The 24,049-nt window shown below is 39.8% G+C and overlaps 1 long non-coding RNA gene across 1 annotated transcript in view; it reads left to right on the top strand.

Moving 5' to 3' along the window:
- LOC134287851 (uncharacterized) overlaps window positions 1-24,049 on the top strand; it is a 171,083-nt gene that overhangs the window by 67,390 nt on the left and 79,644 nt on the right. Inside the window, exon 2 of the long non-coding RNA XR_009997588.1 lies at window positions 16,154-16,170. This is a non-coding gene — a long non-coding RNA (uncharacterized LOC134287851). The remainder of the gene's footprint in view (window positions 1-16,153; window positions 16,171-24,049) is intronic.

Genomic DNA, 24,049 nt, shown 5'->3' with positions numbered 1-24,049 from the left:
AATCTCTAAAGGATTTTTTGAAGTAATTAGCAGTTTAATTTCTGAAGAAATCCCTGGAGATATACAAGAGTAAACTTCTCGGGAAACGCTTGGTAGATATCCAAGAGATTTTTTTGAGAAACTTTCGTGGGGGAAATTCTTCAATACAGTATCAGGAGGATTTCCTAAATCGCCCTGAAGGAATCCGAATAATTTCTTGAAAAAAAAACCCCAACGGAACTGCTATAGATATTCCTAGAAAATATTTCTGGAACTTTTTGACTCTGTGGAAAAAATCCAAATGGTATCCTAAAAGAATCTTTGTATGTTCTGCTAGAAGTAACAATGCAAGAATCTCTTGAGGAGTTCTTGCTGGATTTTCTGGATAAATCCCTGAAGTAATTCCAGTGGATATGGCCAATCCCAAGTAACATTTTAAGTTTTGTTTGGCTCTACAAGAGTTCTTCATGACCAATTTTATAAAACCCGCAATAAAACTGATTTATACATCAAAACCTCTTGATAACCTCTTTAAGAGCATCTTCCGGCTAAGTGGACCACTCTCGGAGAGGTTTTGCAAACCGCATTAAGAGTAGCAATAAAACCGTTTTTAAACCTGGTAGAAAAATTTCCCATTCTCGATTGTTGTTGTTTTTTTTCAACAAAAACTATGACAGCTCAAGATGCAGAGAAGCTTCTTCGATGGCACGTAAAGTTCAGGACGATACATCATTCGTAAGTAGAAAGCGATAATTTCAAAGTAATATTTTAGTAGTTATTGTTCTGGTAGGCTTATACGCATTCGAATTTACCGTGAATATTGGGGTTGCAGAATCATAAAATTAATGCGCTTCGAAAATAATGAATATTATCATCTTGGAATGAAATAAATCAATTTGTGGATTTAGTAAAACTATCTCGAATCACAAGAAAACTCAGCAGAGAGAGTTTATTTATGTAAGCATGTTATGAAAATGGTGGCAAACTATCAATTCATTGCTAATTTGAGCAAAATTAACTATTTTTCATTCACGTTAGCTTATTCTTCAATATGGCGACAACCATAATCAGCGAAAATAAAACGAAAGCAAGTTTACTTTTATGATGACCGCAATAAACCCAGAAATGTCGTAGTTCTGCTTTTCCACCAACAGATGTCGTTACTAATCGTACGGATCGCCATCTGTTGAGAGTTTTAACAGTTTTATTGTGGTAATAATGATTACCAGAAGGTTTACAAATCGGAAAGTTTTGTTTACTCTTAAAATCTGTCTTTATGGATATCTTCAAGTAGACTATAAAACATTTTATCAATGGTTTTCATAAAAGCAGTCATAAAACTGCGAGTTTTAATTATTGCTGTAATAAAACCCTAATAAAAATCAAACAAAACTAATCAGCAATGAAATTGTTACTTGGGATGATACCCTAGAGAAATTCCCCAGGAAATCTCGGAAATCTCTGCAGGAGTTCGTGAAGAAATACCAGTAGGATTTCGTGAGGAAACCTTCGGAATATTTCCAGCGGAAAATTGTTGGCTGTAAGAATTTCTGAAACAATTCTCGAAAGAAGCTCTGGATGCAGAGAAGAAATCTGAATAATAAAGAAATGTGAAACTTCTGGATCTCAAGAAGAAACTTTTGATCCCTTCAGTAATATATTCTAAAGTGTATATTCTGGAAGAATTTCAGAAAAAATCCCATAAGAAGTTTCAGAAGAAATCCATGGAAAACATGTTAAACGAATTCTTGGTGAAATTTATGAAGAAATTATCATAGTCATATCTAAAGGAAGCCCTTAAGAAATTTCTTATAGTTTCCCTGGAATATTTTTTGAAAGAATCCATGAATGGATGCTTGAATAATTCTACGTATGATTTCCTAGAATAATTTCTAAGTATACTCTTTATGCAAGTTTGGAAGCATTCCATGGAAGATTTTCTAAAGGCAACTCTGAAGGAATTTCCAAATAAAACTTTGACATTTTTTCATAAATTTCTGAAAGAATTTTTGAGGAAAGTTGTTCTAAAGAAACCCTTTGCGAAATTTCTCAAGGATTCAGAACTTTCAGATTTTCTAAAATAAATCGTTGCAAGAATGTCCGGAAAGAATCTCAGGAGAGATATCTGAAAAAATCTATAGAGCTATTCCTGAGGAAGCTTCTGGAGCTCTGAAGGAAGTCCTGTAGCAATGCATGGATGATTTTAGAAAACAATTCCTGGAGAACTTTCGGAAGGAGTTCATGGAATTCTTTTATGAAAAATAAACCCTGAAGGATTTTTCAAAGGAATCCATGGAAGGTTTTATAATGAAAGCTCTGCTATAATTCTTGAAGGAACTCTCACGATAAATCTTAGAAGAAATCTCTGCCAAAATTTCTTGAAGATTTTGTTGAAGACTAATGTTGGTGATACGACTGGTATTGTTGTTCATAGACATTTGTCGGCATTACAGTCAAAGAAACCTTGCATTGATTCTTTTAAATCTTTGCGAACGTTTCAGCCGTTGTTGCGACCTTCTTTAGGGCTCGATCTAAATCAACAAATCAAATTTTTTTTTAACATTAAACGTTGGGTGCGAAAGGGTCAATTTTGTTCCACTTTGGTATCGGTTCGTTAGGCATTGGACTCCTTGCGTAGGATCGTATTTTTCGGGTGTAACGTTCACTTTTTTCCGCTACGTTGGAATCCCGGTCCGGCGCTCGATGGTAACTTCGTCCCAACAAGGGCCGAAACGTTGGCGAAGATTTAAAAGAATCAACGCAAGGTTTCTTTGACTTTGTTGAAGACTTTCTAAAGAAATTCCTGGTGAATTCTCTCATGAAATTTTGGAGGATTTTTTGTAGAAATCCGTGAATGTTTCTTTTAATTTCTGTAGGAATGTTTCGAAGAATTGCTGAGGGAGATTCCAAGAATTTCATTTAAAAGTAATGGGGAATTTCTGACGCAATCCTGTGAAATTTTCTAAAATAAACCTTTTAGGTTTTAGAACTTGTCTTAAAAGGATACGTAAAGGATTTCCAGGGGGAATCTTTCAATACATTTTTGAAGAAATCCTTGGAGGTATTTCTAAAGAAGTACAAGAAGAAATTAGGGAGACATTGCAGGATGAATTTCTGAAGGAATCCCTAGAAATTTCTATTAGGGAGCATCCATTAAGTACGTCACCCTAAAGTTGTGAATTTCAGACCCCCTCTCCGCCCTTCGTACGGGTTTTTTACATACTTAATACATTGCTTATCACCCATATAGCCGAGGCGGTAAACGCACGGGTATTCAGCATGACCATGCTGAGGGTGACGGGTTCGAGTCCCAGGTCCAGGATCTTTTCGTAAAGGAAATTTCCTTGACTTCCTTGGGCATAGAGTATCTTCGTGCCTGCCACACGATATACACATGCAAAAATGGTCATTGGCAGAGGAAGCTCTCAGTTAAAAACTGTGGAAGTGCTCATAGAACACTAAGCTGAGAAGCAGGCTTTGTCCCAGTGATGACGTTACGCCAAGAAGAGAAAGAGGAGAGAGACATTGCTTATGACATTTTCACAACCCCCCCCCCCCCCTCCACCAGGGCCGTAACGTACTTAATGGATGGCCCCTTATTCTTGTAATCAGGAGGAGCAATTTCCAATTTCATAGAGGATGTTTTGGTGCCATGTTGCACTTCCTTGCTATGATATAAACCCTCCCCCCGCCCGCATTGAGCTCAGCGCTAATCGCACATTCATCTGAACTTACTTCCACCCACTCAGTCTAAATCTTGGGCTAAACTGGGTACAGGTCGAGAACGTACTTTCAGGCCTCGCTACGGTTTTATGGGCCGTAATGCGGGACCCACATTAGCCCACTTGCCGTTTTAGGTCGATGTCACTCGACCCTACTAAAAGGATAGAATTCCGTCGCTAACTCACCTGTGCATGAATTTTCTAAGCATATACCATCTGGTTTGTCAATTCCATTGATGCGTTAGTCAGTACACCATAATCAGGAACTTACTAGCATTGTTCCTGATGTGCTCGAAGCTCCCACCTTCAAGCAAGCCACTCTTAGATGGCGATCTTTGTCATCAACTGCCCCATGGCAGCATGAGGTAGAAACTTATAAGGTTGAGGTTCATGTTTTGCATTTGTTTGAGATTGTTGACTCACATTTGTTTTTCAGTTATTACGTAACAGTTCTTCAACAATAATGTGCCAACCACCATGAATGTTCTAATAACTCGAAGCTAGAACTGCTTTACTGCTTTTACAACACATGATGAAGATGTTTTCCGGAGAAACTATCCATTCTGGCTTCAAGCTTGGTTGATGATGTTTTCTCGAAAGGTACGATAAAAAGTTTTTCTCCCGGAGAACTGCGTGTTACAGCATGTGATTTAAACAAAGGATTCCTGGTACTCTACTGGGAAAGGATGATTACAGTTGTAACAAGTTGAACCTTATAGTTGTTCGCAACGTTACATGGTCAGAAAGTTTTACTTTCCGACGTGTTGAGTCGAAAATAGAACGAGATTCAATACTGCGCCAGCAGCTACTTTCCTCGCAAATGAAACTCAATCCCCGTTCGCAAAAGAAAACACATTGATTACGCTTTACATCACTATAGAACTCGTCTCTCCCTTGCTCGCTCGCTCGCCGCAGCTCTCATAAAGTGTGACTTTGTTCCGTTTCTCATTGCGGTTGGAAAATTTCCGGAAGAATGATAACAATGAAAGAAAAGCGGACAAGAAATCGCATCCGTCCGTCTCTCAGTCATGATGATGACGGTTGTTGCTGTTGGATGGCGAAAGTTATGCGCGGTGCTGCCATGTGACTTTGTCAAGCTGCGGGTGATGTTCACGTTTGCGAGAGGGTGTGTAGATTGGTTGTTGTTGCTGCAGGGAAGAACATGCCGGAATCTAGGTTGATGATATTGCAAGATTTCTTCCGTCGACGTCGTCACATCGCCAGCGCGGCGACAGGGTTGTCCCTGCGTTCATCAATCTCCAGCTGGTTGTAAGTGTCTTCCGTCCGTACTGTGGTTTAGGTGAGTGATGTAGAGGAATTGAGTGCAGTATGATGGATGTTGTAGCGATGACGCTGAAGATGGTTGGCGTCAATCTTCAATTTCGAGATGTATCTTTGGACAACTCTTTTTGGTAGAACTTTTTTACTGGACGGAGATTAAAATTATACTTTGTGCAGCGCCCAAATGTATTCTATTCTACTATATCGAACCGGTTGCCTTTGTGCTGCTTTCTAATTTCTACTGTCAAGTAACAATTTCATTGCTGATTGGTTTTGTTTGATTTTTATTAGGGTTTTATTACAGCAATAACTAAAACTCACAGTTTGAAATATTTTTTTAGTATACTTGAAGATATTTATAGAGCCAGATTTTAGGAGTAAACAAAACTCTCCGCAAAGTAATCCTTCTAGCAATATTTATTACCACAATAAAACTGTTCAAACTCTCAACAGATGGCGATCCGTTTGATTAGTAACGGCATCTGTTGGTGGAAAAGCAGAAAGTATGACATTACTAGGTTTGTTGCGGTCCTCATAAGGCGCTGTCCATAAATTACATAGACTTTATTTTGGCTATCTCAGAACCACCCCCCCCCCCCTCCTGGTACACTTTCGTCCATACAAATTTTCGAAATTTCCCTCTTCAAGTCTATGTTTCTGTGTTAATAGAGTATATAAAAGTAATCTGAGAAGCAGGCTTTGTCGCAGTTGGGACGTTACGCCAAGAAAATGAGGCAGCTCAACAGCTGTCCCATGTTCAACTTATACGCATATTAATCTGTTCCACAAATGATCAGGAGTGCGGAAGAGAGAAATGAGCATTAAGGAGTAAGGAGTGAGCAGTGAAAATTGAGAAGTTGAAGTAAACTGTGAGGAACAGCCAGTGAATTGTGAAGATTGTGGGGCAGTGTTAGGAGTTAGGAGTGATACGTGAGCAGTGTGGAGTGATTATTACAATAATGTTTTGAATCGTTTGGCAATCGTTTGAGTCATTTGTTTTTAACTAATTTGAAAAGCTTAATAGGTATTAAACTGTTTCCAACAAACTTGTATAGTAGTACTTTTTCTAAAAACGTCACAATTTTGACACTTTTCCACAGGTTCCTTCTGAATTTATTTTGACATTCCTTACTTTATAAGAACCTCCAGCAATTTAATCAAGATTTTTTTCTTCCAAAACCTTCCATACATAAGAAATTTTTCCATGGATTATTTCAGAAATTTCTTTGGAAAACTTTCAAAAACCGTTAACGGGTTCCAGACATTTTTTTAGCTATTTTTTCTGGGATATAAATAGTTAGGCATTCTAACATATATTTCTCCAAGGATTCCTTCAAAAAATTTCCAAATTTCATAATTTTTCCTAAGAATTTCTATAAAGAACTTCTATGGATTCTTTCTAAAATTGCCGCTGTGATAAGAACGCCCACGAATTGTCCATGTTAAACCCCCCGGCCACCTACGGCAAAATGTTTGTTTGGACCCTCTAAAATTTGTGCATGAGTCGTCACACTATGCTGATTTTCCGCCTCTTCTGAAAGCTTGACGTTTACTTTCAAAAATTCAAGAGTAGTAGTAATTCAAGGATTGTTTTTAAAGCATTTTCGGAAACTATGCAAACATGCCGAAAACTGCCTCGCATACGCATCACACGTAGTTATATGGAAAGTATAGCATAAGGAGTATAACGAAAAAATATTTCATTTTTTTCTGTCCAAGAAACGTAAAGAATTTTCAAACAACTATATCACTTTTCTGTGTATCCACGTCGTTGATCTGGGAAAATTATTAAAAGATTCCATAAATATCTTGTACTCGTGAAAACAGCACTGGCCCATCTTGCCCCCACTTACCATATAAGTGGACGAAAATCCCTGAAAAAATTTCTTTATTACCCAAGTCACACATTTGTCACAGAAGCAGAGATGCCAGATTATTTTATCAGAAATCTGTATCAATACAGATTTTTCTGTATCGGCATATTTAAGGATATAACGAAAGACAGCATTCTTAATTTTGAAGAGATCAGTAAATAAATAAATAAAATAAATAAAAAAAATAAGAGATACCGAGAGTTATAGATTTCAATAGAAACCTAAAAAAATGTACTACTTTAAGATCTCTGAAGGATGCCCAGCAAAATTTCTGCATGAATCACTTAGGAAGGCCTTAATGAATCCAAATTGAAGTTAGTGATGCAATCCCTGGAGGGATATTTGAGAAACTTTTGAGACGAATCTCGTGAGAACTTTCTCCTTTAGAAGTACCATCTGTTAGAATCTGCAGAATTCCAGAAAGGTACCTCGCCAAGAGCTCCAACAAATATTTCAGAAAGTATTCCTGCAAACACAAAAACTCATTTTCTGAAGGTATATCTGGGTACATTGCGAGGTGAACACTCGGAGTAACCTCTGGAAAATTTCCTAAAAGAATCTCTTGAAGAATTACGGAAAAAATAGCTGGCGTATTCTTTGATGAAACTTCTGAAGGAGTTTAAATTTAAATATGTAGGAATTGAATTTTCTGAAGAAATGACTGGATGAAAACTGGAAGAAAAAAAAAGGGAGAAGTTTCTTGAGAAAATTCTGGAGAAATTTCTACAGGAATTTTTGTAAAAATCTTAAAACAAATCCTGAAGGAAATTCCAAAAAAAATTCTGAAGATATATTTGGAGGAAATCTTGCTAAATTCATGAAAAGAGTTCCTGAAATAAATTCAAAATTCTTTGAAACATTTTTGGAGAAATTTCAGAAGGAATCTCGAAGCAACTCCTAAAGGTAGATTCTTTTTCCCATTAACGTTCTCTCTGCATTAAGAAAAAGTTACACAATTGGCATTAAGGGGTCAATAATGGCCAATAACTTTGACACACTCCCAAAAATCCATTTTTGATCCGATTTCTATTCTCTTAGGCTTAAATGAAAGATATAAATTCCAAGAATCAGACCGTGACTAATTCGTGGCCATTCCGGGACATGGGCCCCTGTAATCGGTTCCGGAAGGTTCCCACAGGGGACATATACAGATTTTAGTGTAGAAGCTCGTTTCGACGTTTCAAATATCGTGGTTTTTCATCTAGAATCTAAAAAGCAGCGCGATAATTAGGGCATGACCATATTGACCATATCCAGAAATTCCGGAACCGGTGCCGGTGAGACCCGGAGAGGCTGGAGAAACTCTGAGCTTACTTTTCTACAGTGTCGACGAAAATTTTGATCACATTAGCACATGATTAGACGGCTCTATCTTTAAGGTTTTTCATACAAATAACAGTGATAATCTGGAAAAGCACCATTGATAAAACTGGCTCAAACGCGGCCACTGGAACGTGACATGAAGAAACATATTTGGAGAACATTCTAAGCATACAATTTTTATAGGAATTCCTCCAAAGGTACCTCCAGAAATTCCCCCAGAAGAATTCCTTCGGTTTACCACCAGCAAATCTTCCAGAGATACATTCCGGAATTCCTCCTAAGATCCTTACAGAAATTCCTCTAAACAATACAAAACTTTCTACAGAGAATGTAGATTTAAAAATACCTTCTAGATTTTCACCAGGTATTCATCCAGGAATGCTTCTAGGGATTCTTCTAGGAACTCCTTCAGGGACTCATCCAGGAATTCTTTCAGAGATTTTTCCAATAATTCCCTCAGAAATTCCGGCAGAAATTGCCCCAAGAAGTTTTCCAAAGATTCTTTCAGGTATTCCTCCCGGAATTCCTCTTGAAATTGCTCATGAAATTCCTACAGAGATTTTTTCAGGAGCGCCTCTAGGGATTCCTCCAGGTATTCGTCAAGGAATTCCTTCAAAGATTTTCCAGGAATTCCCCAAGAACTTCTCCAAAAGCTTCCAAATTCCTCTAAAACATCCTGCAGGAATTCCTGCATAAATTCCTCAAGAAGTTCGTTGAAAAATACCTCCAAGAATTCCTTCAGGGATTCCTCCTGGAATTCCTTCTAGGATTCCACTAGGAATTCCTTCAAGGACTCCTCCTGAAAATTCTTCACGGATTCCTCCAAAAATTCCTTCAAGGATTCCTCCAGGATTTTCTTCAAGGAGATTCCTCCAGGAATTTCTTCCAGGATACCTCCAGGAATTCCTTCAGGGAGATTCCTCCAGGAATTCCTTCAAGGATTTCTCCAGGGATTCCTTCAAGGGTTCCTCCATGAATTCCTTCAAGGGTTCCTCCAGAAATTGCTTGAACGATCTCTCCAGGAATTCCTTCAAGATTTCCTCCAGAAAAATCCTTCAAAGATTCCTCCAGGAATTCCTGCAAGGATTCCTCCAGGAATTCCTTCAAGGATTCCTCCAGGGAATTCCTTCAGGGATTCCTTCAGGAATTCTTTCAAGCATTCCTCCAGGAATTTCTTCAATGATTTCTCCGGAAATTCTTTCAAGCATCCCTCCAGGAATTCCATCAAGTATTCCTACAGAGATTCCTCGTTGGATTCTTCCAGGAATTCCTTCAAAGATTCCTCCAGAAATTCCTTCATGGATTTCTCCAGGAATTATTTCATGGATTCTTCCATGAACTCCTTCAAGGATTCCTACAGGGACTCCTCGTCGAGTTCTTCCATGAATTCCTCCAGGAATTCCTCTTGGTATTCTTTCTAAAGATTTCTACAGCTATTTCTTCAGAGATTCCTCCAGGAATTGCTCCATAAATTCCTCTAGAGATTCGTCCAGAAGTTCCTTCTAGATTTCCTGAAGAAATTACTGGAGGAACCCTTGAAGGAATTTCTGGAGGAAATCCTGGAAGTATTACTAGTTGAATCTCTAGAGGAATTTCTGGAGGAATCCTAGCCGGAATCGCTGATGGAATCCCTAGAGGAATTCCTGGAGGATTTCTTAGAGAATTTCCTGACGAATCCCTTAGCGGAATACCTGAAAGAACCCATGTAGGATTTCTTGAAGGTATTTCTTGAGGAATCTCTGGAGGAATTCCTGGAGGATTTCTTGGAGGAATTCGTGAAGGATTTCCTGAAAAAAAAAATCATCGGAGAAATTCCTCGGGGAATCTCTGGAGGAATTCTTCGAGGAACGTCCGAAAAAATTCCTGTAGGAATCCCTGAAAGAATTTATGGAGGAATCCCTGGATGAATGGCTGTGAGAAATCCTTTGAGGAATTTTTGAAGGAATCTCTGGCGGAATTCCTAAAGAACACCCTTGATGATATCTTGGAAGAATATCTGGAGGAATTCCTGGAGGAGTTCTTGGAGGAATTTCTGAAGGAATCCTTGGAAGAATTCCTGAAAATCATGAATTTTGAGCTTCCGAACGTGCTGCTAGCGTGATCTGGAAATTTGCCGGTACCGGAATAATCGGATTAGGGGTGGTGGGGGTAAAATGGACAGGGTACAGTTTCATGACTTTTATTGTTTTTCAAAATGTTTCAACGATTGAAGCTAATGCCTAAGCATGAATCATTATACTTTTGGTGATCTTGAACATTAAAATCAAATAAACCTCTTCAAGATGACAAAAACTTTAAAAATCACGTGAAAAATAGGAAATTATGTAAAATTTGCCTATAATTGCTAAGGTTTTCTCGTAATTTATTTTCAAATTATTACAAGTTTTACACCCTAAACCAATAAAGTCCATGTAGAAGAATATATTTGACCGAAAAAAAAAATAAAGTTTTGGATAAAAAAAAAGTTTTGAAATTTTTTTTTAACAAAATCAGACCGTGGGGGTAAAATGGACAATCGGTTCAAATTTCACCAAAATTTCATTTTTCTTTTTGCAAACTTCAGAATCATCAGCCGTCATACCTATCGTGAGATAGTTGAAGTAAAAAGTTATAAAAAAATATATTATATCAACAAAATATAATTTTCATCCAAAACAGTGCTTGTTTTTTACACTATTTTTACAATAATTTTTTAAGTGTGTTTCAAAGTTTGTATTAAAAGTTTGAAAACAACAAAATAAAGGTATCGTATGAAATTTGATAGTTTGAATTTAAAAACATAGCAACAATATGCTGTTATATAACTTTTAACGACTTGTTAATTTTACCCCATCGATTGTCCATTTTACCCCTACCAATTTTTTTCACGCTATTTTGATGCACGATTTGGTGAAGAAAATAATCAAAGAAAACAATATTTTTTAAATGCAACCCCTTACAAGATTTCTAGAGTATATCATTACCTTCCATGTTACTCGGAAAAGCATATGAATTTTGCCGCATTTCCGTGGGAAACGACCAGAATGCTTAGGCTGTCCACTTTACCCCCACCACCCCTACTAGACCATACACTTTCTGGCCCTTGGATTGATATTTTGCTTATTAACTAGAGAATATCGTCCTGATTAGAAAAATGCAAATATTGCAAATATTGTGCATAAGTTTCAATATCGCAGTTGTTTCTTTGGGGAAGTACCAGTATATGTGGCGCTAGAATTAAGAAACCTTGGGTAACCATCACTGGACAGAACCTGTCTATAAGGAGTTTTAGAACTGTTCATTAAAACATCCACCTCGAAAAATCTTTTTAAAATATCATGGAGAACGTCTTTTGAAAAATCTCTCCAATTTTTTAAGTAAAATTATTGTGATGACAGTTTTGATTGAAACCCAGAGGAGAATATCAAAATAATAACAACGAGTTATAAATCCTGTTTTTATATCTTGGTTTGTCATTATTAACTTATTGAGGCATAACCGTTCCATAACAAGTTTTGTTGGACAATCTTATTTTGGTATGGGCAGACAATTAAACGTTCCATAATAAATACAAACTTTCCCATAAATAATTCGAAAAGTCCCAGTGAAGAAACAGGGGTGTAAGCAGTAATAAATAACAAAAGTTCCATAAACAAATAGAAAAATGCATAAATAAATCAAAAGTTTCCATAAATAATTGATTTTTGAGCAATTAAAAACGTCAAAAATGCAATGAATAAATCAACTGTTGCAATAAAAAAAGCCAATTTTCCCACCAAATAACTTCGAATTTTCCATAAATAAATCCGATTTTTCCATAATAAATTAGAAAATTCACAATAAAAAAATATCGAAAAAGCAATAAAAAATTCAAAAAATGCAATAAAAAATGACGAAATTACCCATGAAAAACAAATGCAGCAAAGTATGAGACAGTGAAATGCTGAATCGCACTTATATGACTGAATCGACTGAAAAGCTTGCGCAACTATGATTGCAATTTACCGAGCAATTGCTTGCTGTCCGAACTCGCTATCGCTCGTCGGACCTAAAAAAAGGGATAACATCTATGTTTGCATTATACCGGGCAAATTCTTGAATCTATGGTTTGCCTAGAACCGAATCGATGCAGTTGCGGTGCATCGGATATCGGAAACTTCGGCGGCCTTCTGCCGCCTCAGTTCCTCAATCCTCTATGCGGCTTCGCCGCATGGTCTATGTAATTTTTGGCTCAAAATGCATTTACGTTTATTGCTCGTTTTTCGACATTTATTGATAATTTATTTTTTTGTTATTGCACTTTTTGAATTATTTATTGCTTTTAAGATATTTTTTTATTGTGAATTTTCTAATTTATTATGGAAAAATCGGATTTATTTATGGAAAATTCGAAGTTTTTTGGTGGGAAAATTGGCTTTTTTTTATTGCAACAGTTGAATTATTCATTGCATTTTTGACGTTTTTAATTGCTCAAAAATCAATTCTTTATGGAATCTTTTGATTTATTTATGCACTTTTCTATTTGTTTATGGAACTTTTGTTATTTATTACTGCTTACACCCCTGTTTCTTCACTGGGACTTTTGGAATTATTTATGACGAATGATCACTTTCTTATGAGTCGTTTATATTTTAGCCTTTTGGTATGATCTTGTTATTGGAATATTTTCTTTAAATAGCATTTCAATAACAAGTTTTGTTGTAGCACAAGTTCAGTTATTATTGGGTTATTCAGACTGCACACATAATTGATCATTAATAGCAGTTTCGCTATTCTTAAGTTCTTCTTCGCTATTGTTAAGTTGTTATTGAAACTAACAAAACGAGTTTTTTAACTAGTCTTCCAGGATCATTTTTGGTTATGATTTTTGTTATTTTGTTGCTTATGACAAACAAGTTTATTACATGATATGATATGCCAATAACTTAAAAATAACTTTACCCGTTGCTCAGTAATTTTACCAAAATAACATATTTTATTATTCTATTACTATTCCCTTCTACTCGGGTATTCTGAGATGATGTTCTATTAAATAAATAAATATAAACGCCGCCGCCGATGGATTTTGATTCGGCACATACGTCTAGTGCACAGTAAAAAGTGAGTATTGAGGATCGCGAAGACTATTCACTTCTCGAGGTATAAGCAGTGAAAAGTGAGGAGTTAGAATTTAGCCATGTAGAATGAGTATAGGGAAGTGGACAGTCAAAAAAATCAGTAAAGAGTGTAAATCAGTGAGAAGAGAATAATGAAAGTGAGCAGCAATGAGTTAGAAACGACATGTGAGATGAAAGAAATAAGTAGTCAACAGTGAAGAGTGTGAATTAAATTGTAAATAATGAATGGTGAACTGCGGCATGTGAACAGTGAGGAATAAAAAGTGAGTAATTAGGAGTGAGGAGGAGTGATTGGGAAGTAAGCAGTGACTGGTGAGCATTAAAAAGTAAACAGTGAGGAGTGTGAACAAGTGAGAATTGCGAACTTAGCAGTGAAAAGTCAGAAGTGGAAAGTAAGAAATGAAGAGTGATGCATGAAAAATTAAGAACGAGAAGTATGAAGCGATAAGAAGCAAGAAGTAAGCTGTATAAGTTGGGAGTGACCATGAGGAGTGGTCACTGAAGAGAGTAGTGAGTACTGTGGAGTTAGTAGTGTGAATCAATGAGAAGTGTAGAGCGCGAAGTGAGCAGTGAAATATCAGAACTGAATAGTTAGCAGTGAGAAAAGATGAATGAAAAATCAAGAGTGATGAGTGTGAAGCATTGAGGAGTGAACAATTAGTTACTTGGGTGTTTTCGAGTTACAACCTGTATTTGCACGTGCATCCTGAAACAATCATAAAAAAAATCCTGTAAGTTTGCAAGTTAACATCAATGTGTGTTCTTATTTAATATGTATTTCAAAATGATGTCAGACATCGACTTAGCAAGCTTCATACCTAGGAAAATGAAAGACTCGTTTAACCTTCTTCGTGCATTAGCTTGCGCGCACCTCGCTGACCTAGTGCACGTTTAGGGGTCATAATGACCCTAATGCACGAAGAGGGTTAACGAAATTTGTGGGTAATGTATCTCAGACAGGACTATACATAAGGGGTTCCTCGCCAAGAAATCTGTAGTATTTTCTATAATTATCATTAAAAAGCACATTTCTGAGCTGAAGGGTAAGGGAGGCTGATCCCAGGCTGCACCGATGAAACAAATTATCAGTCAAATAAGCGTTCAGCCACACAACATTTTTTGAAAAAATCTTGTAGCCTTAAGTCGACAACGTTGGACTACCATGAAACTGCGCCCCTTCGGAACTTAGCAGACGAACTTTCCAGCTAGATTTTCCCATGGTTTCAACATTTCTTTGTTAAGCATGCGTACCTAATTGAACATTATAGCCCACGTCTCACCCGTGTATCTACCGGAGATTTGTTGCTACACAACCGTTCTATAAAGCCACCAGAACTAGTCTACTCGGAAGACAATAAACTCGGGCTTTTGCTAGTTTCGCTACATAAATAGGCATCTATCTACCTTCCTACTAGCATGCTTGCTTACGGTACACCACATTCGCACATGAGTTGATTTATGTTTTTGCGGCACCCTCGGTGCGCTCTCAGGGCAACCCGTGGAAGATGGCTTCCGTCCAAATTGCAAGCAAACTAACAACGGCTAACAATGCCCCTCGAATGTTTGCCTAATGTGCGGGAAACTTCTGTATCGTTAGAGAGGTGTCTGGTTGGTTCAAACATACTTGGGGACAGTGGTGAACAAATGTTAAGTTACAACAGAAGCAGTGCTCCTCCTAATAGACGTTATATACAACATAAGAAAATCAAACATCACTTCTTAGTGCTATATCAGCAACAATCCTTTTCAGCGCAACATGGCGTCATTTTCGTGAGCCTGGGTGAATTTCCAGAACTCTACTTGACACCACCGGTGTCAAGGGCTGAGTCACATTGACAAATGCTGGTGATGTGGTAATGGAAGAAGATACCATAAAATTTCAACCAGAAGTTGCATAGATTGAATGATCACTAACATCAAGAATCGAACAATACACGAAACACCCCAGTGGTCCAGTGGAGAATTTGATGTTTCACGGGAATCGAACCCACACTGTAAGGCTTACGAAATGCGTAGACAACTGACGCTACTTTGCGCTCGACTACAAAGCCCAGTTTTCAACTCAAACGTTCAGGATTGCCCTACTTGTAAATAGTTGTTGAAAAACGTGCCCGGCAGATGACAGGGAACGTCATTCGTACCCGCTGAAATTGAAGTAGAATTTCAAACGTCGTTAACCCGGGAGCGGTCGTGTCGTGTACTCAGTACACGCTTGTGGTACACAGCATGTGCGTGGTGTCGCTGAGGGTGGCCGAAGACGCTACTGCTCGAGAGTTACTTAATTTTTTTCATCATATTTTTATTGTTTTTTTTTTTTTAATTCGTGTGGGCTTTATACGCTTTATACATACCTACAACAAAATCAGTATTGGCGCATAAATTTTGATCACCACTGTTAGCCACGGCTAGGACGCTATCAGTATCTTGAGAACTCGATCACATTTGCCGCCACCGTTAGTTGAATGAAGTTGGGTTATTGTTTGTCTATACAGAGAGTCGAGTTTTCGGAAGAATTGGGCCACCCGCTAGTATTTACATTATCTCTTCCACGACCGACGACGACATTAGAAGCAACGCCAGACAGGGGTGTGATGGATGCGGACGGGTGTGTCTGATAGGTCTATTATTGGACGTATTCGTTCGATTCGAATGAGGTGGTAGACATGCTAGAACGGTAGATAAAGTGTCTGTCGTTTGTGGCGGGAAAGTGTTGCTCGAGCTGCTGTTATCTTTGATGGAGAGATTGCGAGTGAATTATGTTTCAATTAACTTGGTGTTTGTCTTGGACTTTGTTTCGAATGATTGATTGTGTTTCGTCTGATTCAGTAACAGTATTCTTTGCACATAATTAATTGTGTCCTCTTTTCTCTCTTTTCAGATAATGTTGTACTAAAAGTAAGTCAAGATTGGTATATGCGGTGTTGCATAGGATCCATATAACAGAGGCGGTAAGCGCAGTTTTCAAGAAGACCATGTTGGGTTGGGCCCCCGGGAGGTACAGAAACTTTTCGTGACGGAATGTTTCTTGGCATTCTTTGGCACATAATTTTCAATCTTCGACTGTTACAAAATGTACAAACACTTTTACTCAATGATACAGGATGTGCTCGTAGAACACTGGCTGAGAAACAGGCTTTGTTCTAGTTGGGACGTTTTGCCAAAAAAAGAAAATAACAGTTCTTATATGTGTGACATTTTTTTTTATTTAATATTGGTAATAAATTTAAGATTTTGTTTTTCTATTGGAGGCACGATACATTGATCCGATGACACGTTTATACTTCAACTAATTGTTATTACAAGGTCCTAAATATCTTATTTCAAGTTCATGGTACATTGTGTCACGTTCCTTCATTTATTGCCAACCAATTTACGAACCATGTGCAGCAAAGTCCCAACTGCTACCATTCATCACTCTCGAAACTGCTGATCATCCAAATATGAATCACGACCAAATGAGACATCCATCATCGCCGCCGTTCGCCTACAATTTACGGAGGGAACAACCACCTTGGCGGAATTGACGAGTTTGTAAAAAGACACGGTTTCCCACTCCCAAATTAACGCTTTGTAAGGTAAACATACATACATAACACATAGGCAATGGCAACGGCAATGTCAATGCGAACAAGTTTCGGTAATTCGGCACCAAGACCGGCTTGAACTAAAACAAACAATGCCGGCTGAGGTCACACACCGGTATAAAAATTGATACATTCTTCGAACGGTGAGTCGGCGGCGTTTAGATGCGTTTTGCCCCCGCACCGCACCGCAAATTGAGGTGGAAGCGGTAGAACGCGTTTATGAGTAAATAATGTACGTGTCGACGCCATTTTTCGGGAATTCAATGGCAAATATTTGGGCAGGTGGAATTGATTTTTGCAACAAACAGCGAGGATGACGGGTACGTGCCTTGCCAAATTGAATGCGAGGCATAATTTCGTAAACGCACGGGTATTCAGCATGACCATGCTGAGGGTGACGGGTTCGATTCCCGGTCGGTCCAGGATCTTTTCGTAAAGGAAATTTCCTTGACTTCCTTGGGCATAGAGTATCTTCGTGCCTGCCACACGATATACACATGCGAAATGGTTATTGGCAGAGGAAGCTCTCAGTTAAAAACTGTGGAAGTGCTCATTGAACACTAAGCTGAGAAGCAGGCTTTGTCCCAGTGAGGACGTTACGCCAAGAAGAGGAGGAGGAAATTCGGATTACCCTGCTGAACAGATGGAATAGTTTCCCAACATTTTTCTTATTGTCAGATTTGACCAATTCACGTTTATGATACTGAGGGTAAAAAATAATAGATTCTGTTTCCGTAAAAGGTCATGTTTTATGTTTTTGGTTAAGGTTTTTGATAACCCTTGTTCCCCTGGGTGCCAACGTTAGGGGACCTATGAGCTAGGCAAGAGAATGAAAATCCCTGCAGTTTTTTTTTTCTAGTTGGATTACAGAAAAAAAAAATCTAAAAATAAAGGAAAATTCGGAAAAGTTTTTCAAGCAAACCTTAAGAAAACTAGAATAATTGCTGTAAAATTGCCTTTTGAGTTTATATTGAATTATATGAAAAAAAAATGACGTTTGGCATTTAGACATATGATATAATTTAGGTGAATATATGACAAAGCCAGATGTCAAATTTTCAAGAGCACAAATCTGAAGAACCGAATGCCGGTTTGACCTGAAAAGTTGATCATTGGTTACCCGTTGGTGGTGACAAATCGATCAACTTCTCAGCGCAAACCGACATTCGGTTCTTCAGATTAGTGCTCTTGAAAATCCGAGGTGTGGCTACGTCATATATTCACCTTAACATTTGAATTGTAAAGAACGTTAGGAATAATGGACGGATATATTTAATTATAACAAAACCAATTTTCAACCCATCCTTTTCCATTGGAAATTATTCCAGATTATTTCGGGAACTCCTTGATAACTCTTCATGATAATACTGAAACAACAATTTGCCGCCCGATTTGCAGCTGGAGCTCTCCAACGTCGGTCACGCTCAACACTCGCTAGATCACGCCCCAACTGGTCCGCCCATCGTCCTCTCTGCGCTCCACGCCTTCTTGTACCAACCGCATGGTTAGCAAGCACCAACTTTGCAGGGTTGTTGTCCGGCATTCTTGCAACATGCCCTGCCCACCGTATCCGTTCAGCTTTAGCCACTTTCAGGATGTTGGGTTCACCGTAGAGTGCAGCGAGCTCGTGGTTCATCCGTCACACACCGTTCTCCAGCACGCTGTCGAACGAGTGCTTGAAGGTCCTCCTCGAGCATCGTCCATGTCTTGTGTCCGTAGAGAACCACCGGTCTTATTAGCGTCTTGTACGTAGACATACAGTAACGAAAGAGGTCCGAATCCCGATCCCTAGTGATTTAAGTTACGGTTTTCCGGATGAAAACGGACGGGAAACTAGAGTATCGAATGACGGTTGAAAGATTGAAAAATCTACATGACGAAAAAACGACCAAAAACTCGATTCCTTGAAAAAGATCCGATACGGATCGAAACGTCGGAGTAAGAGAACATAAGGTGTTTTTGATCTCACAATCGGACTGAAAAGCCAAGAAATTCTCCTAAGAATACACCAAGAACAGTCGTAATCCATCAACGTCTTGTACATGGTACATTTGGTGCGTGGGTGAATCTTTTTCGACCGGAGTTTCTTCTGGAGCCCATAGTAGGCACGACTTCCACTGATGATGCGCCTTCGTATTTCACGGCTCACGTTATTGTCAGCCGTTAGCAAAGAACCGAGGTAGACGAATTCTACTACAACCTCAAAAATATCCCCGTCTATCGTAACATCGCAGCCAAGGTTTGTCCTGTCTCGCTCAGTCCCACCTACCAGCATGTACTTTGTCTTAGCCACATTCACCACCAGTCCGACCTTTGCTGCTTCACGTTTCAGATGAGTGTACAGTTCTGCCACCGTTCCAAATGTTCTAGCAATAATATCCATGTCATCCGCAAAACAGACAAATTGGCCGGATTTCGTGAAGATCGCACCCCGGCTGTTGAGCCCGGCTCGTCGTATAACACCTTCCAGGGCGATGTTGAATAGTAGGCAGGAAAGTCCATCACCTTGTCGTAGTTCCCGTCGAGATTCGAATAAACTGGATAGTTCACCCGAAATCCTTACGCTGTTCTGCACACCGTCCATCGTTGCTTCAATCAGTCTAGTCAGCTTCCCATGGAAGCCGTTTTCGTCCATGATTCTCCATAGCTCTGCGCGGTCGATATTGTCGTATGCCGCTTTGAAGTCGATGAACAGGTGGTGCGTGGGGACATGGTATTCACGGCATTTCTCGAGGATTTGCCGTACGGTGAAGATCTGGTCCATTGTCGACCGGCCGTCGATGAAGCCGGCTTGGTAACATCCCACGAACTCATTTACTTTAGGTGACAGACGACGGAAAATTATCAGGGATAGCACTTTGTATTCAAAATGGTGATCGCTCGAAAGCTCTCACACATTAACTTGTTGCCTTTCTTGTGGATGGGACAGATTATCCCTTGCTTCCACTCCTCCGGTAGCTGTTCAGTTTCCCAGATCTTGACTACTAACTGGTGCAGACATGTGGCCAACTTTTCCGGGCCCATCTTGATGAGTTCTGCTGCGATACCATCCATACCAGCCGCTTTGTTGTTTTTGACCTGGTGGATAGCATCCTTAACTTCCCTCAGTGTGAGAATTGGTTCGTTCCCGTCCTCTGCTGCACCAACATAGTCATTTCCTACGCTGCCTTGGTCATCCGTGCCTACATTCTCTTCGCCATTCAGGTGCTCGTCGAAATGCTGCTTCCACCTTTCGATCACCTCACGTTTGACCGTCAAGAGGCTCCCGTCCTTATCCCTGCAGATTTCGGCTTGCGGCACGTAGCCTTTGCGGGATGCGTTGAGCTTCTGGTAGAACTTACGTGTTTCTTGTGAACGGCACAGCAGTTCCATTTCCTCGCACTCCGCTTCTTCCAGGCGGCGCTTTTTCTTCCGGAAGAGACGTGTCTGCTGCTTCCACTTCTGTCTGTATCGCTCCACATTCTGTCGGGTTCCATGCTGCAGCATTACCGCTCGCGCTGCATCCTTCTCCTCCAGAACTGCTCTGCACTCCTCGTCGAACCAATCGTTCTACGTACCTGATAGTGCTCTCGGCTGCGTCGTTATTACTGCTTTCACTGTACTCCAACCCAACAGTCCTCTGCAGGGGTTTTATCGAGCTCGGCAACGCGGCCTCGAGATTCTGCGCGTATGCGGTGGCGACATCCGGTTGCTTCAGTCGCTCTAGATTGTACCGGGGCGGCCGCCGCGCCGGTACTGTACATTGCTAATAACGGAGAGTTTTGGACTTAGTTTAACCATAGATTTAATACTAAGATGTAAATGTGGGGAACAAATGAGTTCAAATTTATGACCCCTGTCGTTCCCCCAGCATATTCGCCAGCTTATAATTTCGCCCGAGGCGACGCTTTTGTTCTCCGTTTTCGCCACTAGGTATATCAAAGCAAACACAAAATTTACAAATGTCGTAACCAAGATAACGAGGTTTCTTTATTTGTTTATTTTGAAATACTGAAGAAAAGAGTTTGATGAACGTCGGAAAACATTGATTTCTCCTGGAACAATTTCACATGATCTCAGACGGAGACGTACAATTAGACGTACTGAACGATTGAAGGCCGTGTATTGTAGAGCGAATGCTTTTTGTTCATCAACAACGGGGTTCAGTGGATTCCGTAGACGATGTACTACGAAAAATGCCTTTCGTTTTTGGAAATGAGATGTCTAATGACCGATCAGCGAACCAAAACTGTCCTAGTAGCACCTCTTAGCGATGTGGCTGTCCCCCTCGTAGCGGCACAGGAATCTTCCAGCGCCAAAATGAGTGCTTATGAAGGCCTTCGGTATTTGCCTGATGTTTAAGAAGCAGCACAAAGCGGAACCCATTTTTTTCTAAGATCTACCATTTTTATTATTATTAAATATATTACAAAAAATGTTACCAAAACGTTCTAGCTATGGTTATTATGCAGATTTCGTACGCTACTACTACTAGGATTTGTATCCGTCCGATGATCATCTCATCATACTTTATACCCGGCATCCGCGGTATCATTATTCTCCTGTAGTAGTTGACGTTAATATGGGCGAAAACTAAAAAGCTAGGAAAGACGGGGAGTGAAAAGACGACGATGGGGATGAGAGGGGAGACGTCGGGAGGAATGAGGGTTAGCTGTTAAGATACGACGGACGCGTGTACTGCGGAAAGATCTGCCGCACGTATGGCCTACGGTGGCGCTACGGGCCCTCCAAGGTGCCCTCCCAAGCAACCAAAAGTTCGGATAAAATGGCATGTTAGGGCTTAATCAGCTATACGAAGGAATACGAATAGCATTCTATACAGCCCACTTTTTAAGTAATTAACCGAACTTGAGTTCACAAAAAGTACACTTGTGCCGCTGTACGGAATGCTTTTCAGCTCAAAAATAAACTTCGATAAAATTGAAAAAAAAATGAAATTTGCCCTCGAAAGTGTTTAATTATTAAAGAAATATTAGTACCTGTGGAATCCTAATTGATCAATTTCTAACATTTTTATGTATTTTACTTACTATGAGACTTGAACTCGGGTTTTCCTCGTTGAAAGCCGGTGCCTTACCAATGCTCCATGCATGCGTTGTTGAGCACTCAGGGATTTTAGTCAAAGTGCTGATTTCGTTTATTAGAGCTCAAACAGGTTCGCATGTGAACTTTTTCTGAACTTGAAGTTGTCTGCGTGAACCCGAATCAATCGCAAAGTTCAAAAGAAGTTTACGTGGAACTTCTTTTGAACTTGCACAGTTTGACATTTTCAGTTTGTTTTGGTCGGCAAGTGGTAAAAGTGCAAAGCAATAAATTAGTGCCTAATTCGGTCGTTGGCACCAGTTTATCAGTTTTTAATGACCGTGATTGCGTTGATTATCATCGCGCGCACACTGGAAGTGAGAGAGATCGTCAAGAAGCAAAGCTGCAAGGGTTTATTCGCAGCCGAGAAATAAACTCCTGCGGAATTGTTGTCCCCTACGGGAGCCGAGAAGGAAGCAGTCTTTTAGCTACATATTACGGATTCCTTTCGGCGATTGCAGGTAGGTACTGATGAAATATAATAGTGAAACAAAGTGTACTTGCGAAATTCGCGCAAGATGTGGCCAACGAGCTCGATTCCGAGTGATTTAATTGAATGCGAACTTCTCCCGAGCTCCGCTGTCTCCGAAGTTCAAGTGAAGTTCAGATTTGGTACGGTTAATATTTATACGAACTTTAAGTAGTAAGTTCAAAACAAGTTCGAAACTAGTTCGGAACGGAATATTTCAAGTTGATATTATATGTCTAATTGAACCAAATTTGAACTTTGTAGGAACACAAAAATCCAACATGAGTTCGATTAAAATTTGATTGAACTTTGCTCTAAAGTTCAAAGTAAGTTCTTTCTGAACCTCTTTTCAACTTTAATGTCATTTTGAAGAGAAGTCAAAAGCATGATCATGTACTTCCAAGTTCATAAACAATAGGTACATGTGTAACTTTTTTGAGAATCAAGTTCGACGAAGCCAGAATTGAACTAAATTCGAACTTCTGAGTCCGCTCTTCAAGTGAAATCCGAACTTTTGGTTGGTTGGGCTCACAGTATTCGCTGTGAACCGGTGGCTGCCAAATAATATCTGTATCTCCCACCTTCCTGGAAGACCGGTTCATTCAGTGTAGACGTCGCGTCGCGATCCGAAAGCGCCATCCGACCGCGTCGTACCCCTGGAACCTGAGAGTCAAAAGAGGCCTTTCATTTTAAACAAATCAACTCTAACTCGCTGTTGGTTTTTGCTTACCGTTTCGCTGAATATGAATTTTGGAATAAGTGAAGGAAAACAGGGAAAACACGATTGACATTTACCAGCGTAGCGCCAAAAGCACCGCCTCCTAGGCTCCATTCAAAAATGATGCACTGGAGGATTGGGGTTGTTGATATTTGATGTAACTGGCGTCACGGGCGAATCGCCAGTTGCATATTGATTGTTGGTTTAACCATCACCAGGTAGTGATCAGAGTCGATATTAACGCCACGATAGGTCCTGACGTCGATAATGTCGGAGAAGTGCCGTCCATCAATCAGAACGTGGTCGATTTGCGATTCCGTTTGTTGTGGTGATCTCCAGGTGTAACGATACGGGAGGCTGTGCTGGAAAAAGGTGATACGAATGGCCATGTTCTTGGAGGCGGCGAAATCGATGAGGCGTAGGCCATTTTCGTTCGTCAGCTGGTGGGCGCTGAACTTTCCAATCGTCGGTCTGAATTCCTCCTCCTGGCCTACCTGAGCGTTCGGATCTTCTGTGATTATCTTGACGTCGTGGTTTGGGCAGCGTTCGAGCTGCGCGTAAAATGCGTCTTTGTCATCATCAGTGCTTCCGGATTGTGGGTTGTGCACGTTTATTATGCTGGTGTTGAAGAATCGGCCCTTGATCCTCAACCTTCACATTCTTTCGTCGATGGGCCACCATCCGATCACGCACCTCTGCATGTCGCCCATCACTATGAAAGCTGTTCCCAGCTCACCTGTGTTGTCGAACTCTGGTAGATAGTATGATTACCTCTAAACGTTCGCACCATAGATCCTGTTCAACACACCTCCTGCAGCGCTACGATTCCGAACCCGCGGTTCTTCAGTATATCGGCGAGTGTGCGGGTGCTCCCAATGAAGTTGAGAGATCGGCAGTGTGGAATTGGGAATTCCATTCCGC

This window comes from Aedes albopictus, chromosome 2 (genome assembly GCF_035046485.1).
Source record: "Aedes albopictus strain Foshan chromosome 2, AalbF5, whole genome shotgun sequence".
Classification (NCBI taxonomy): Eukaryota; Metazoa; Arthropoda; class Insecta; order Diptera; family Culicidae; genus Aedes; species Aedes albopictus.
The sequence above is the reverse complement of the archived record's forward strand: the minus strand, read 5'-3'. Positions and strand labels throughout refer to the sequence as shown.